The following is a 9,607-nucleotide window of genomic DNA, read 5'->3' as shown; positions in this document are numbered from 1 at the left end:
TAAGGGCCTTGCTCAAGGGCCCAACAGTGGCAACTTGGTGGTTGTGGGGTTTGAACCTGGGATCTTCCGAACCGAAGTCCAATGCCTTAACCACTGACAAAAGTAAGTTTTAGGAATACTCAGTTTAAATATAAGGATCAGTCACAAATTAATGCATACAGAGTATAAGGCCCCAACTAAAAAAGATACACAAGACATAGGGGGCCTGGGTAAGCATCCGTTGTGTACAGATGAGATATCACATATCAGAAGGCAATACTCTCTGAGGAAAAACAACAGCCACAGGAAGTTGAGAGGTGAGAGGCATAAAAGTAGAAACGCATCTGTTTACAGACAGTGCAGGAGTAAAATCGGTTTGGGTGCCAACAGTAACACTTTCATCAGTTTGTGTACCGACAGACACTTTGAAATCGGTCGGAGTGGCAACATTATAACAAATTGGCTTTAGTTCAGTACTAAGCTCTGATCCTATGGGCGTAAAAACATGGGGGTACAGAGTGAGTGTGCGACGTCGCTTGGTGGGGCCAGGATAGGAATCATCATCATTCTTGACAGAAGTGGACCCTTTCTCCTGAAAATAGACTACCAACTTGTCCAATCGCGTGTTATATTACTATCTCCCGAGCACATTTGATTACTCTTTTACCTACCTTTTTTGAGAGTTGCTAAAACCTCCTCACATTATTGTGATCATTGTCTCAGTGATGTTACCTGTAAAAAATAAATGGGATCCTCCATGTATGAAAGCTCCTTCATCTTAGCATCTCTCCTCTTCAGCTCTGCCATCTCCTGCTTCAGTTTCCCAAACACTGCATCAGCCCGACTGACTACAGCTTTCTTTTGAGCTCTGATCAGCGCCGTTACCTCACAGCGTCTCTTAGTTAATTTGATCAGATTATTAAATATCCTCTCATGTTCCTGCAACGCTTTTTGTGCGGAGCACTGTTACAAAACACAGAGGGGATTTTTCTTAAATCAGCTATTTTAATGGAACCCAAAATAGTAAAACGATTGATTGATTTATAGAAACTAAAGAAATTGAACTGCGCTTTTAACATTCAGATGTTCTTGAAACTCACCATGTGAGACACCACTGCTTTTGTTAGCTTATGGTGCTGCTCCTCTCCTTCCTGAATGTTTTCCAGTAACTGTTTCCGTGCAGTAACAAGGCATATAATTCAACAGCATGTCAGACAAAAGAGAATCTACTTCTAAACTACTCAATTAAAATGAGGTCAATGAGACATGAAATCGGTTATTAGTTCTAATAGGCTCACATAAAAATGTACATAGTTGCATGAACTACCGTATATGTGCGTATCCGTATATGTTGTGAAGACTTCAAGAGTGAAGGAACATTACTGAAAGATGACAAGACATCAGGAAGATCTTCAACAAGCTCAACACTTAAAAATGTCAAAACCATTTGGCAACTTGTGCACCTTGATTATCGAAGAACAACCCACAACATGTGATTTGAACATGTGCTGTGTTGCTGCAAAGTTCGTCCCCAGGCTGTTGACCCAGGAGCAGAAGAAACATTGCATCCAAGTCTGCCACGAACTCAGTCAGCGTGCCGTGGATGATCATGTCATGGATCATTACTGGTGAGGAAAGCAACAGTCTCCATCGTGGAGGAGGCTCATCATCTTCACGACTGACAAAGACGGGACAGGTCTGCAGCTCGGTCAAGTGCATGCTCATCGTCTTTTTCGACATTCGCAGCATTGTGCATCGAGGATTCGTCCCCAGGGGACAGACCGTCAATAGCAAATTCTACTGCCAGGTTTGAAGGCATTTGAGAGCAGAATGTATAAAATCATGCAGCTATAAATCAAGAGCTTCAGTTGAAATAACGATTAAGCATCAGGATGTTGCATGATGGTTGGTATTACAAGGGCTGGTTTGAGTGTTTCAGAAACCACTGATCTGCTGGGATTTTCAAAAGGGTCCAAAGGGTCTGACAAAGTCTACAATAAAAAAGTAAATTAAGCAGTCTTTACATTCACAGTGAGTAGAAATCACCTGAGAATAGAATGTGAGTCCACTCTTGGTCAGTCAAGAACTGAATCTTAGGCTATCATTGGCACAGACTCACATAAACTAGACAATGATCTAATATTTCAGAATCTGGTGAGTTCCTGGGATATTCACAGGTTCTATAAATTATTCACTTTTGTGTGTGAAAATCCCAGGAGGTTAGAACTTTTTGAAATACTAACCAACACAATCAAACCAACCCAATTATCAATTAAAAACCATGCCACATTTAAAAATCACAGAAATGACACTTTCCAGATTCTCATGCTTAATGTAGACTTGATATGAAGTTATTATCTTGACTAGATGATTGAGAAAACTTCATAATTCAGCAGGTATCCATTTGAAAGTCTATTGTAATTGTACTGGGGTTTATTTAACTTTTTGCACAGAGATTTGCCTGCATGTCTGGCTGTAAGACATTGTTACCTGTTTCTCAGCTCTTCCTGCTGCAGCTGATACTGTATCGTGTCCTTTATGTTGATCCATGGTACACAACATGCAGATACACTGCTGGTCAGTGCGACAGTAAACCTCCAGCAGTTTGCCATGCTGAGAGCAGATCTGCTCCTGGAGTCGTCTGGAGGCCTCGACCAGCTTGTGCTTCTTAAAGGCAGGAGATTTATAGTGAGGCTGGAGGTGAGTCTCACAGAAAGAGGCCAGACACACCAGACAGGACTTGATGGCTTTGTGTTTTCTCTCTGTGCAGAAATCACAATCCACATCTTCAGGTCCAGCTGAACATTGAGCAGGAGGTGTAGATTGGACTCCTGCCTTCTTCAGAGTCTCCACTATGTCAGCCAGCATGGTGTTTTTACTCACAGCAGGTCTTGGAGTGAAGGTTTGTCTACACTGAGGACAGCTATAGACTACCTTCTGATCCTCCTGATCCCAGCAGTCATTAATACACTTCATACAGAAACTGTGTCCACACTGTAGAGTCACTGGATTCTTTATTAGATCCAGACAGATTGAACAGTTGAACTGATCTTGAAGTCCTAAAATATTAGCTTTAGCCATTTCACTGAAAAACAACAGTGCCCAAACAGTCACTAATGCAGTCGTTACAATATGCATGCACTTTCAGTTTGTAAAAGCCACGTAGAAACTCATGCATCTGAACAAAAGACTCACTTTTATAATTTTTTTTTTCAAAATGCATTAAAGATTAAACTAACTGGTCAATAACCTTAAACGGAAATCACAAAGAAAATAATGCATCACTACTTACTAATACAACAACAAAATAATTTAAATAAGTTTAACACATACTATTCCATGAACTGTTTAACAAACATGCAATACATGACATCATATTACATTTATTGTAAATGCATTAACAACAATTACAGCATAGCATAAGTTACTGTTTCTTTTCTGTATTGAGAACTATAGTAATTAAATCAAATATCCAATAACTCAGATTCAAGTGATAATCAGTAAATAAAGACCATAATTATCATACCATCAGTGTCCCTGGAATGACCAGCAGATGATGTGCTTCCCCTTCTCACCTGTTACTAACTGCAGTCTCTTGACTTACAGGCAGTGTTTCATACACTGACCCTATACTGTTACCTCATAGTTACTTAGGGGTAGAGACTGTGAGGTGGCGATTATCTGCCACAGAAAGTGCTTGTACATTGAGTCTATACTTTTGCTGTACTAGTGAGTGTAAGGTGGCGTATACTGTGATGTCATACTCTGGGCATGTCACAGGTGTTCCTCAAATGACTTAAAAATTGACAAATTTCCACCATTTCAATTATTTTACATTAACAATACACAATACACAAACAATACCCCATAATGACAATGTGAAAGTTTGGTTAAAATATTTTCAAGTTTGTTTAAAAACATAAAAATAAAAATTACATGGTAATTAGTATTCACAGCCTGACACTGAAAATTACACTCAAAATTGATCTCAGTGTGACATCCACCCATAGTTTGTCACAATTGTTAAGATTTACTTGGCACTTTTTCTGTTTAAAGAAAGACCATTTTTTTTTTTGTATATTTTACCATAGGTTGAACAGCCAAACTATGTATTGTAATGGCCAAAATTATCAGGTGCATCCTGTTTTGAGATGTTTCCAAAACTAGGTTGGAGTCCACCTGTGGTACTTTCAGGTAAATTGAAATTCAAACCAAGCCATGAAGTCCAATGAATTGTATGGAGACCTCTGAGACAGGATTGTATGTGGCACAGATCTGGGGCAGGGTACAGAAAACTTTTGGCAGCATTGAAGGTCCCGGTCTGCCACTACCATGCTCCACTCTAGAGATGGTGTTGGCCAGGTGATGAGCCGTGCCTGGTTTCCTCCAAACAAGACGCTTGGTGTTCAGGCAAAAGACTTTAATCTTTGTTTCAACTGACCAGAGAATTTTGTTCCTCATAGTCTGAGAGTTCTTCAGGTGCCTTTTGGTCCAAACTCCAGGTAGGCTGTCATTTGTCTTTTACTAAGCAGGGGATTCCGTCTGGCCACTCTACTATATTTACATTTACATTTAGGCATTTGGCAGACGCTCTTATCCAGAGCGACTTACATTTTCATCTCATTACACATCTGAGCAATTGAGGATTAAGGGCCTTGCTCAAGGGCCCAACAGTGGCAACTTGGTGGTTGTGGGATTCGAACCTGGGATTTTTCAAACCGTAGTCCAATGCCTTAACCACTGAGCTACCCCTGGTCTACATATGGGTCTGATTGAAGTTCTGCAGATATGGTTGTTCTTTTGGAAGGTGCTCCTCTCTTCACACAGAAACACTGGAGCTCTTTCAGAGTGATGACTGGGTTCTTGGTCACCTCTCTGATTAAGGCCCTCCTGCCCTGATCACTCAGTTTGGCCAGGGGGCCTGCTTTAGGAAGAGTCTTGGTGGTTTCAAATTTCTTCTATGTAGGGATGATGGAGGCCACTGAGCTTATTGAGACGTTCAATGCTGGCAAAAGTTTTTTGTTCCCTTCCCCAGACCCGTGCCACAATACAACACTGTTCCCGAGGTCTGCAGACATTCCCTTGGACTTTATTGCATGGTTTGTGCTTTGACATGCACTGGTAACTGTGGGACCTTATATAGACATGTGTGACCCTGAATTCACCACAGGTGAATCACAATCAAAAAACATCTCAAGGATGAACAGTGGAAACAGGATGCATGTGAAGTGTCATGGCAAAGGCTGTGAATACTTATATACTGTACATTTTACATTACATCTACATTATATTTAATTCTCACACAGTGCCCAAACCCCAGCCACCGGATGCAGTGCCAGTCCCAAGCCTGGAGAAAATAAAAAGGTTATGTCAGGCATCTGGGATAAAACCTGTGCCAAGTTGTTGTGCGGATCGAATTGTCTGTTGTGGGGACCCAATGACAGGAGGACCCAAAAGATTAACAACAAAATCTAGTCAATTTTTCATCATTGTAACGGGTTTGGAGGAGGGGAAGAGAAGAATAGTGAAGGTGTGCACGTGTTGCATCACCCCACTCGCATGCCCCTCTTTCGTGTTTTAAGTGTCTGCCGCATGACTTTCAGAACTTTGAGCTACACTCCCTGTCTTGTTTTTATAGAGCAGGGGAAAGCCGGAGATCAATTAACAATGATTTTTCACCAGCCATGTCCTTTTCCAGAGGCCCTGCCCCTTCGCCCACATGCATAAGGGAAGACCACCTACATAGTGAGCCTACAAAGTGAGCGAGGAGTTGATTGAGGCGGATTGAGGCGCATGCCCATCACTGGCGCATGCTGTGACAATCATATAATAGTCCTAGAAATCTGACTGTCTCTGCCTATTCTACGTTTTAACTATATACTCACCACGCACTCACTCATTGTCTATAACGCTTTATCCTGTATATATGGTCGCAGGGGTCTCTGAGCCTATCCCAGGAAACTTCTAGCGGGAGGCAGGGTACACCCTGGATGGGGTGCCGATCAATCACAGAGTTGTTACAATACAGTTTTAAGGATATGCATGTGCTGTTTTTTTTGTAATCTTTTTGTTTTTCTGACTGAGATTTTACCTACTGACAACTCTAAAGCAGGACTGATCAGCTTCAGCTCTACCACTTCTTCATTGTCCTGCCTGGAGTATGGAGCCTGGAGCATGGTACAAACCCAAAGCTGAATTGTTTGCCATTCTAATTTGTATTGCACAATTAATTTGTAATGCCATTTTTTAAGCAATTATGAAAAATAAGATATATTTAAGATAATTAGAAAACGATCCATGCAGTCAACAACTACCTCCAGTTTTCTCAAAAAGGGGATTAGCTCATCTCAGCACTACTATGGATGTGGACATTGACCCAGAAGAGTTAAACAGACTGCAGTAAGAGGTCCTCTGGCTGTGCATGCTCTTAAACAGAGGAAGTGACCATAAGATGTCCAGCCCATTTTTTTTCCTATATAATTGCTGATTCTGTGTCCAGTTATGTCCATCTATATTTTGACAATTACACATACTATATAGAAGGGCTCAGATTTACCCAAATCCTGCCAAACAAATAGGACATTGCTTCACAGTACAGTCAGGAAATGGCCTAAAACAAACCTTAAAAGCAACTCAAGAGCTTCTTAATGCAAATTTATTTGTATGTTCTTAACCCTGACCTCAACCCAGTTGAGTATGCCATTCAATTTATGCACATACAACTAAAAGCAGAAAGATTTTCATGGCAATTTTTTTTTTATTTCACCAAATTTTAAAACAACTTTGAGTAAAAAAGAAGCAAATGTACAGTATTATAGACAAACTTAGACAGACAGCTCTGCACTGTAAGAAAGACAGCCAGCTTACAAAGCTCTAACCACAAAGTCCAAGAAGAATTCATAACTTCCTTAATTTCACATGATTTTAATGGATTTTCATACCATTGTTATGCAGATGACACACAACTTAATCTCTCCGTTCTTTCCTCCCACTGACACTCAGGCTTTCTTTCGGATCTCAGCATGTCTGGCAGACATCTCATTCTGGATGGCTGCTCATCAGCTGAAGCTCAATCTCAGGAAACCGAACTGTTGTTTATCCCTTGTGACTCATCCCCATGTCAAGACCTGGTGATATCCCTGGACAACAACCAAATCACTCCTTCAGCCAACGCCCGCAAACTTGAGGTAACCGTGGACAATCATTTGTCATTTTCCCCACACATCGCTAACCTTACTCGCTCTTGAAGATTTCTTCTTTACAATATCAGAAGAATTCGCCCATTTCTTTCTTTACAGGCTACTCAGGTGCTTGTTTAGTCCCTTGTTATTTCAAGACTGGACTACTGCAACTCACTCCTGGCAGGCCAGCCTCTGTCCACGATTCGTCCTCTGCAACTGATCCAGAATACAGCAGCACGTCTCGTTTTTAACCTTCCCAAGTTCTCCCACACCACCCCACTTCTCCGCTCCCTACACTGGCTTCCTGTAGCTGCCCGCATCAAATTCAAAACACTGATGCTTGCCTACAAAGCTAAAAATGGCCCAGCACCCACTTACCTCTCTGCGCTAATCACACCACGCACTGCACCACGTTCCCTCCGATCCTCCAGCACTGCACGCCTCATTCCACCTTCTCTCAGGGATCGAGGGCGGCATTCATCCAGGCTCTTTTCTGTTCTGGCACCTAGGTGGTACTTCCTGTAGATGTCTGTACAGCAGAGACTTTGACTATCTTTAAATGACGACTCAAGACGCATCTGTTTCTCCAGTACTTAGACTAAAAAAATAAAAAAAACTCTTTCCAGTTGTGTTGAACTAAAGGCACTTACCCAGTGTAAGTATGTATCCAGTGATGTAAACTTTAAAGCACTTTTTGTAAGTCGCTCTGGATAAGAGCGTCTGCCAAATGCCTAAATGTAAATGATTTATATACCTAACAAATACATCGTTGCTCCTCCTTGTTTAATTCAATTTTTATTCAATATTCAATAGATATAAGTTAATTTGTTTGGCCTAGTGGTATGGTGGCTCCAAATTTCATACTTCCACCCCTCCCATCTCATCTTTTATTTATTATTTAGTCATGTCTGGGTTGGTTTATTGGGCCTTTGAAAATGTTATTCTCCTTTTTACTTTTTTTTTCATAGAGAGTTTGGTTTGTTCCTTTTATCTTAAACAGAATATCGACCACTAGTGCTGATAGGTTAATTTTTCCATCAGAGAAAGTTTTGTAATTTTTTCCAAAATGTGTAATAATCTTATTCTTGTTTTCCTATTCCTTTTTCAATAGACATGTCTCACCTGTCCTTATATGCTTCAAGTTATTGGAATAATTTATTTATAATTTTTCTTTCTTTTATGCTCTCAAGATTACATGTCATATAATAGATAATTATTGAACTAAGGAACAAATATGATTAATTTTGTCAAAGCTTGCTCACTTTAAATTATATATTTTTAATTATTATTATTATTGTTATTATTTTTCCTGATTTAAAAGACTGATCTTTTAAATCAGGAAAATTCTATTCTATTAAATCATAATTTGATCATTAACCTATATGATTTTAAATGTTTAGATAAATATACGTGTACATTGGTATAGATTGGTAATTATAGACACAACCATTATTGATGAATTTTGGTTATGTAGTGTAATATAAAGTAATGAAGTTAGTTGTAGTCATAAGGGTTAGTTTCAATATCACTATTAAGTTAGTATTATCTTAGGTTTACTTTTTGTTGGATTGTTGCTGTTGTCTTTTCCTTAATATATGGTACAGCAGTATACATTCTTACAGTACTTTAACCTTTGTGTGATGTTTATATTTCTGTTACTCAGCCAGTTTTATGGGTCTGGTGGACCCGTTGCATTTTGGAGGTTTTAATTCAACACAATCAATCAGATTTATGTTAAAATACTGAACAGATGATTACAAGCAGTATACACATTATATACTGTATGGTTAATATTTGCCCTTTCCTTTTGTTAGATCACATTTATTAATGCTATTCATTTTTTTTTTCTATTTTATTAAAATGTAATAAAAAAGATAAATTATCAATATGAGTAAAAAAAAAAAAAACAGATTTACAAATAAAGCAACTATTGATTTTGATTTATATGAACTTAATTAAAAGTTTAACCCTTTCAGGTCATTTTACACAACACAAGTTGAACACATTAGCCCCACTGAACACATTGCCTTTTCATACCAACCTATACAACACATAAGAGGGCAGAGTGTTACTGTGTATGTGGTGCATACTGTAACGGTTAACCCCTAGAGGGCGCCAAAGCGCCTGGGTTTGTTTGTTTTTTATTTAGATATTATGTTTAAGTTGGACTGCATGTCCCAGACTGCACCTCGGTCAGGTGACGTGGGAGTACACCTGAACCGAGGTGAGATAATTAAGTGGATTATAAAGAGCCTGACTGGAGCACAGTCAGGCGTCTAGCTTTTGTTGTCCTTATAGTTATTTTCCTTTGAGGTAACTTATGCCTGTGTTTATTTTATGTGCTTTATAAATAAAAGCCGATTACTAAACCGCCAGCTCGCCTCCTGCACATTATGCCACATCCACGCAGACATCAGAGGAAGGTTCGTGACAGAAAGCTAGACCGT

At 39.6% G+C, this 9,607-nt stretch overlaps 1 pseudogene; it reads right to left on the bottom strand.

Annotated features, from left to right (window-relative positions):
• Positions 1 to 444: 444 nt before the first annotated feature.
• On the bottom strand, positions 445 to 3,584 carry LOC128520175 (E3 ubiquitin/ISG15 ligase TRIM25-like; annotated as a pseudogene).
• Between the last annotated feature and the right edge of the window lie 6,023 nt (positions 3,585 to 9,607).

This window comes from Clarias gariepinus, chromosome 1, assembly GCF_024256425.1.
Source record: "Clarias gariepinus isolate MV-2021 ecotype Netherlands chromosome 1, CGAR_prim_01v2, whole genome shotgun sequence".
Taxonomy (NCBI): domain Eukaryota; kingdom Metazoa; phylum Chordata; class Actinopteri; order Siluriformes; family Clariidae; genus Clarias; species Clarias gariepinus.
Note: the sequence above shows the minus strand (reverse complement) of the source record. Positions and strands in the feature narration are given on the sequence as shown.